Source organism: Capsicum annuum, chromosome 5, assembly GCF_002878395.1.
Source record: "Capsicum annuum cultivar UCD-10X-F1 chromosome 5, UCD10Xv1.1, whole genome shotgun sequence".
NCBI classification, from domain to species: Eukaryota; Viridiplantae; Streptophyta; class Magnoliopsida; order Solanales; family Solanaceae; genus Capsicum; species Capsicum annuum.
The window spans coordinates 214,078,310-214,087,170 of record NC_061115.1 but is presented as its reverse complement, the minus strand read 5'-3'; the positions used below and the strand labels follow the sequence as shown (position 1 = coordinate 214,087,170).

Sequence of the window (8,861 nt, the reverse complement as noted above, 5' to 3'; positions counted from 1 at the left end):
AAGTCTTACCTCTAAGACAATAGTTGTAGAATATCTCATAAATGAAAACATAATGTGGTAGAGTCAACTCTTGCTCGTGGGACCTAATTTGTAGTTTGAAATCCCTGAGCTAAGTCTTGCCTCTAAGGCAATAGTTGTAGAACATCTCATAAATGGAAACATAACGTGGTAGAGTCAACTCTTGCCCGTGGGGCATAATTTGTTGCTTGAAAGTCCTTAACCTAAGTCTTGCCTCTAAGGCAATAGTTGTAGAACATCTCATAAATTAAAATACAATGTGATAGTGTCAACTCTTTCCATTGAAACATAACTTCTTGTTTGAAAATCATAAGTCTTACCTGTACAATGTAGTAGTGTCAATAATTGCCCATGAAATGTAGCTTATTGTTCGAAAGTCATAAATCTTACCTTTATAATGTGATAGTGTCAACTCTTACTCAGGAGATGTAACTTGAATGGAATAAATCGAAGAAAAGAACAAAAGTACTAAAAATTGCGAAAAAAGAAGAAAATGAAGAAAAATATTAAAAAAATAAAAATCAAAGAAAATGTAGAAGTTGAGAGAGAATAGGAAAAAAATAAAGGTCGATAAGAAAAAGAAATATTAAATAAAAATAAAGGTCGAGAAAAATTTAAAAATAAAAAATAAAAATCAAAGAAAAATAAAAAAAAAGTTTTTTTTTATAAAAGTAGACATTGAAAGGTGTCAAGAAAAAATGTAAGGGTTGAGAAAAACTAAAAAGAACAAAAAAAAGTGGAAAGAAACAAATAAAAAATAAAAAAAAATAAAAAAAAAAAGTTGAGAGGAAAAAAGTAAGGGTTGAGAAAATTAAAAATAAAAAGAGAAAAAGTAAAAACTAAAAATAAAAGTAAAATTTAAAAGAGAAAAAAAAATAAAAGATGAAAGATATAAATATGGAGTTGTTATCCATTATGAGGATCATTTATATAATTTACTCCATTGATTAGAGGTAATTTTGTCTAAAAAAATACTAGTTAATAGGTAAAGGTTATTTTAAGAAAACTTGTTTATTTGGGGCTAAAATTTGAAAGTCGCCCTAATTTAGGTCTATTTTTGAGATTCACCCTTGGCCGTGAATATTCTTTTACTTTTTTCCAGAGTTAAATGTCGGAAATCATGTTTGATCATAGACAGAGCTAAAATTCAAATTTTTCTTCGATCGCACGTTGAAAAACACCAAAAACGCTTTATTTTTATTCACTTACAAAAATTTAAAAAGAACTACAATTTGTATTTATAGCCAAACAGAACCCTAATTTTTGAATACCATATTTTACTTTGAAAACAAAAACTACTGTTTTCAAATATCATGATTTTCATGACCACACAAACCCTAAATAGGTTATATGATTCGTCAAATCACATTTATTATCATTAGTTACTTGTAAGTAACTCCACACCTTATATACTTTCGGTGTTTCATATCAATTGGTCCCAAGAGTTTAGTACAATCATTAAGAAAAAATTTATTAAGAGTTTATTTTATCAAATTAGCCTTATTAATTATATTTTAAAAATATAAATTTAAATTTATACACTTTACTTAGTCATTAATGCTAGGAATAGTATCGAAAGAACATACTCTCTTTGATCCGTCCCAAATTGAGGTGACACATTAATTAAGAAAAATAATTAATAACATGTCTAGTTTATCATAATACCCCTATTAAATGATGTTTACATTTTAATTTAAAGAAAAAGTAATAAATGCAAAGGGTAAAGCATGGAAAAAAAAATTGTCTCTTCTTGATTAATGAAAAAAAATAAATAAAATGGTAAATCAAATTAGAAAATTTGAGATGGGTAATTTAGGACGGAGGGAGTAATAATATTTTCTTGATTTTATAAAAGGTGCAATTAAATTGAAACAAACATTTTTTAGAAAGAAGATATGTTCCCAAGGTTACACAATTCATCAAATCACATTTATTACTCCCTCCGTTTAAAAAAGAATGATCTACTATCATTTTTAGTCTGTTTAAAAAAAAAATGATCACTTTTCCTTTTTAGTAACTTTTAAATTTTAACTTTCCACGTGGCATGTTTAAGATCATAAGATTGAAGGACATTTTGGTACATTTGACATATCTTTAAGATCACAAGATTTAAAAGTTTTTCTTTATTTTCTTAAACTCCTTGTCAAGTTAAACTAGGTCATTCTTTTTTAAATGGAGGGAGTATCATTAGTTACTTGTTAAGTAACTCCACACCCTATATATATATATATATATATATATATATATATATATATATATATATATAATAGAAAATAGAAAATGAAGCAAAACATGAAATATAATTGCAATATTCTTCTTGTAACTTTCCCATCCCAAGGCCAAATTAATCCATCTCTTCAATTTGCTAAGTGTTTAATCAAATTAGGAGTGAATGCTGCTTTCTCCACAAGTGTATCAGCAATGAATAGCATGTCTAATTGTCCCTCCATTGAAGGCTTAACTTTTGCTCCATTTTCTGATGGCTATGACAATGGTTATCCTAATGTTACCACATCCCTCCATAAGTATCGCGAGTTCTATGCTTCCTTTATCGCTCTTGGGTCCGGGGTTGTGGCCTAAATATTTAAAGATAGGTACTAAAATAGTCCAATGGCGTACACACAATTTTTCATAAGCATCAATATTGAATGAGTAAACTACTCTTATGATTGTTATAATTTTTATCATGATTTTATTGGTTTTGGTTGAATCTAGTACTAAAAGAGGTCACTAGCTAGTTCAATTCAATTTCTATTTTTAGCAAAAGACATAGGCTCAAAAAACAAAACATTACTACCTGGCCTTCCCTTTCTTGTTGGTACTAGTGAGATCCCATCATTTTTATTTTCAAGTGGTAACCATATGGATTGGTTAATTCAAACAATGAAAGAGCATGTTGAGTCAATAACAAGAGAACCTAATGAAAGAGTATGGTTTGGAACTTGAGGCTTTAAGGGCTATAAAGAATGTGACTATGGTTGGAATTGGCCCTTTAGTTCCTTCATATTTTCTTGATGGAGAGGACACTTTAGATACTTGTTATGGAGGTGATTTAACATGTTGTTCTAAAGGTTACATGGATTGGTTGGATTCATCGCGTAATGGATCCATAGTTTATGTAGCATTTGGTAGCTACTCTGAGCTATCAAACCAAATGATGGAAGAGATTGCTAAAGGATTGGTGAAGAGTAAAAGACCATTTTTATGGGTTATTAGGGATGGAGGAAAATCACTTGAAACTTTGAGTTTCAAAGAGGAACTTGGAAAGCAAGGAAAGATAGTCTTGGTGTTGTCAAGTGGAGGTTTTACGACATCCTTCTTTAGGTTGTTTTCTGACACACTGTGGATGGAACTCGACTCTGGAGAGCTTAGTCTCTGGAATTCCTATCGTTGCATGTCCACTCTGGACCGACCAGGGTTGCAATTCTAAGCTTGTTCAAGATGTCTAGAAGACTGGTGTCAGAGTGAACGCGAACGAACAAGGCATTATAGAAGGGGATGAGTTCAAGAGGTGCATAGACATTGTCATGGGGGAAGGGAAAAAAGGGGAGAAATTGAGAAAAAATGCTAAGAAATGGAGGGACTTAGCTAAAAATGCCATAAAGAAGGATGGTTCATCTAATGTGAATATCAAAGCTTATGTTCATGAGGTTCTTGGCCATGTATAATGGATTAAAAAAAATATTCATAAACCCTTAGGGGTCGTTCGATTCAGAAATAAGTTATGCAGAGATTAATAATGAGACGATTATAATATAAGAATCATCTATAGTTGACTGGGTGTATTAAATATCAAAGCTTATGTTCATGAGGTTCTTGGATATGCATAATGGATTTAAAAAGACAATTCAGAAACCCGTAAGGATCGCCCAATTCAGAAATAAGTTATCTAGAGATTAATAATGACACGATTATAATATAAGAATTATCAGTAGGTGATTGGGTGTATTTAAAATTAGTAATACAATGTACTAAAAATAAATTTTGTGCTTATGTTATGAATTATTTTTGTCACTTATTTTAATTCATATACTGCTAATACAAAGTGGTTCGCCCTTTTCTCGGACATCACACATAACAAGAATTTTTAGACTTTCTTTTTTCTTTTCTTTTTATATTTGCTAATACTCACATTGGTATTAAATCAATTTACAAGAAGGAATTGTTTAGACACTTGTGACTAAGAACTATTTATATGGTGTTTTATGTTCTCTAATTAACTTATTAATATGATCAATAGTTAATGAACACCTAAATAGCTAAGATGAAATTCATTTATGCATTCATGTTTGCTTTAAATATTATGAGGTGCAAATTTTTTTTTAATTGTAGCGTCTATCGTTTTATATATATATTAGTTGGATACTAAACCCTCCTCAGACCTCAGTAGGTGAAAATTCACTGATTATGTTGTTGTTGTTGTAATTTGGATACTAAAGCATTGTCGTATGTATAAGCATTTTATAACTAGTTAACTTATTCGCGCTTCGTGAGGTTAAGAATATAAAAAGTCATAAAGATGTTTTAACGGATAATAGTCACAAAAATATCTGAACTTTGATCGGATTTGCAGTTGAGCATACTGAACTTTGCGGGGGTCCTACTACCCCCTAGACTTTTTTTTTCGTATTTTAATTGCATATATCCGCCCATTTGGACAAGTGTAAATATGAAATTGGCGCGTGTAATCTGACAAAAATACACGTGTAAATATCAGATTGGCGCGCGTGTATTACACGTATCAGCCCCAAAACTGGGTATAGCATTTAGGGGGGAATTAAATCTACTTTAAAAAAGTCTAGGTGGGTAATAGGACCCCCGCAAAGTTCAGTATGCTCAACTATAATCCGGTCAAAGTTCAGGTATTTTTCTGAATATTTTCCCGTATTTTAATAACTAATTGGTCGAGATAGAAAAAGAATAGAATTTATACTGTAAAAAATAAATATACAAAACAAAATTAATTTGTTATTACTGTATATGTTTTTCAAGCACAACGTATAAATATTTTTTTTTTCTTCTATTTTTTTTTTTGGCAAGGAAGGAGAACGATAATTCTCTATATATATATCACCAAAAATTTATCTACTACAACTAATTTTCATATCTTTATATGGTATTTATCTTGTTAGGCAAAAATAATACTATTAAATTTCCATATGATTAGATATAAGAGAATTAAATAGGTGTACGAATCTTTAGATGAACCATCTCTAATAACAAAATGAGTTGTAGTTTAAATGTCACATACCTCATTGAAATTGTTTTACTTAACACTTAAGTGAATTAATTGAAGTCCGAAATATTCGACATTCTGTCGCCATTGATCAAGTGTACAACAACATACTCAGTGTATTTCGAGTTTGGGAGGGTAGAGTGTACGCAGTCTATATCAGTACCTCAGATGAAGTAGAGAGGCTGTTTCCGATAGGCCCTCGGCTTAGAATCAATAATAATATAACAAACACAAAATATAAACGTATATAACTAATTAACAACACTAGCCACAAGATAATACTAGAGCCACAGGATAATACTAAAACTATAAATCTGAAACCATAGACAACACCCAACACCACTAACAAGAAACTATAGACACAAATAAAGAACACCCCCCTACTGTTACCGACGCAACCCCTAACCCTCTACCCTAATCCGTCTCCTCCACACCTTTCTATCAAGGGTCATGTCCTCCGTAAGCTGTAACTGCTCCATATCATGCCTAATCGATCACCTCCCTCCAATATTTCTTCAGCCTACCTCTACCCTGCCTAAAATCATTCATAGCCAGTGTCTCAGACCTCCGCATTGGAGCTTCAGAACCCCTCATCACGTGCCCAAACCAATGTAACCTCACTTCTCGCATCTTGTTCTCCACCGAAGCCACTCTCACCTTTTCCCGAATAATCTCATTCCTCACCCTATCTTTCCTGGTATGACCACACATTCATCGCAACATCCTCATCGCCGTTGATCAAAATTCATCGCAACATCCTCATCGCCGTTGATCAAGTGTACTTCAGCAATATCTATCTCCAACTTTTTCATGATATAAATTGAAAGTGTCAAGAAAAAATAAATACATTAACTTAAATCAGTTACCTCATGCGATGATTCGATACACGTGAAGTAAAATTTCATGAAAGAAAAAGTGTCTAACTCAAGAATAAGTGTTTTATAGCATTGCAAAATTCCATAAATTCATATAAGTACATATGAAAAAGACCATAAGATTGTCATAAATTTTCATAGCTCACATATGAATGCTTTCTATATAAACTACAAAAAAGATATTACCTAAAATGTTTGGCAAGGGTTTGAAGTAAATTAAATTTGACAGATTTTATATATAATTGTCTGATGTATTTTAAGTTCTCCATTACCATATATTATAATTTTGTTAATAATTACAATGAATTAAATTGTGATAGATAAAAGAAATGTTACATGATTGCTATAATTTTTCTTTATTATTGACTTATTTATGGTGAAATCCATTGTGAAGAGGAGAAGATGAAAAACATAATCATCAATGAGTATTAGCTATTCAATCTAATCTAAATAATTATGTAGGAAAGAGAATTTGGATTTTTTTAATATTTAACATAAGCTAAACTATTAGAATAGGGTAGGGAAAAAAATTGCAAAAATAAATTAAAAAAATAAATATGAATGAAGGTCATAGAGAGATGTCACATCACCTTCTCAACGAAAAGAGGGGAAGTGGGAGAATTTGTCAAAAATAAAAAAATAAAAAATGTAGTCAAAGATTATAATAAATATGAAAAAATCAAAAGACTCAAAACATTATTGTGTAGATTTTAGATTTTAAATCTTATAATGAAGGATTTATTGAAAATTTAAGGGAAAAAATATTTAAACATTTCTAAGGAAGTAAAAGGGAGAAAAAAGATAATTATATCCAACAATATCATATGTTACTATTTTGAACCAAAAGAAATTATAAACTTATGAAAATTGAAAATTCATATAATTTTTTTTTTTTAAAAAAAGATGGAACATATGAAAAATAAATAATGCAACATCATTTTTATGATCTTAAATATTAACAACATCATTTTTATGATCTTAAATATTAACAATTGCAAAAGAACATACAAAATCAATGGATAATCTTCCGACCTCTATCGACATCCACTTCCAAAAGTTGATCACCATTTAACAGTCTTGTTCTTTGATTCAAACTAAAACATAAATATAGTAAACACTTAAAGATAACAACTTAAAACACTAATTTAGTCATTTCTACACTGTCTTATTTTTACAAAATCTTTATTTATAGGTCTACAATATGAAATGCCAGATAAAATATATGACTATTAATCATTCTATAGATTATGATAATAAAAATTGTGGAAGCAATGAAAATACAGACCATTAAGTTTTATATTAAAAATTTAATTTTTTTTTTTGTTAACACTGCATATCTAATATAATTAAGAGGTGCTAAAGGGATGATTTTTTTTTTTTTAGGTTTTTCTTTTTAATAATACCAATAATTACTCAATTTTAATAGTGAATATAAAAGAAACAACATCATAGAAACAGAAAAGAAAAAACAACTTAATTGAAAAAGAAACATTTGGAATAAGAAAAGAATCAACAAAATATTACATATTAATGTAAATCTTTTTTTTAATCATTAGATGTTTAAATTTAAGAATTTTCTTTTCAAATCCTAATGAATCTGAAGTCATCTAAAATCCTAATGAATTTGAAGTCATATACATTGAATTGGAGAGGTAGTTTTTTGTGTTCAAAATAAGTGAATTTTTTAAATCTCAAGAGAATTGTTGAAACTTTTTTTATATTTACACTTTCATTTAATGAGGTTCTTAAATACTTCACATTATCTAGAAGAATAAGTTAAGAATTATTAAAAGGATAAAAGTGAAAAGTAATCTAGAAATTATGTCCTTAGATATATTTCTTTAAGGGTGTGTCATATCCCAACAATTTAATTATTTGGAAATAAAAGAAGTAGTTAGTCCTTTGCCTCTATCTTTGAATCATTAAGTGGAAGAGATTATAGCGATTGCAAATTATCCAGGGGTTTCAAAAGGGTCAAAATCATTTTCCCTTCGTAACTTTGTCTTAAAAATCAAACTCCCTCTTCAACTTTGAACAATAATCATACTCCCCTTTTATCCTAATTGACTTTTTAAAATTTTTATTTTACCCTTTATCGTCAATTTTTTTATTCTTTTTTTTAACTTCTTTAAAATCATCATATTTTTATTTTTTTGAAAAAAATACATATAACAAAATTTTCATAAAAACATAAACATTATCTTCTAGAAAAAAAAAGTAAGAAATACTAATTAAGTATATAAGCTAATGATGATTTTTATGAAGTAAATTAACATAATAAGAAAATTAGTTTTATTAATAAGGAAGAATACATATACAGGCCCCTCAACTAGTTGACTTTTTTCGTATAGACACCTCAATTACGCCATGTACCTAGTGAATTCCTTTAGTTCTGGTCTTGTACCCATTGAATACTTTTATTACTTGAATATGAACCATTTAAACATATTTTTAACAATCAGCTATCAATGTAAAGTGTGTGTAGTGCAATTGTGGTGACATGGCAAATTAAATAATGTCATTAGGCATGTGACTCTAAAAAAAAATATTAAATAAATAATAATGGTGACAATTTACCATTTTAAATTAAAAAAAAAAAAAAAAGAACTTTCATTACCTCCCCCTCACCCCCGACCCCTCCTATCATCATCTTCTTCATTTCTCTTAAAAAAATACTTTTTTTTTTCATCATTGAAACACTTCTTTCAATCTTTTTTTTTTTTTAAATTATT

At 29.1% G+C, this 8,861-nt stretch overlaps 1 pseudogene; it reads left to right on the top strand.

Moving 5' to 3' along the window:
* The first annotated feature begins 2,298 nt into the window (after positions 1-2,298).
* LOC107872140 lies at positions 2,299-3,905 on the top strand (annotated as a pseudogene).
* Positions 3,906-8,861: the final 4,956 nt, after the last annotated feature.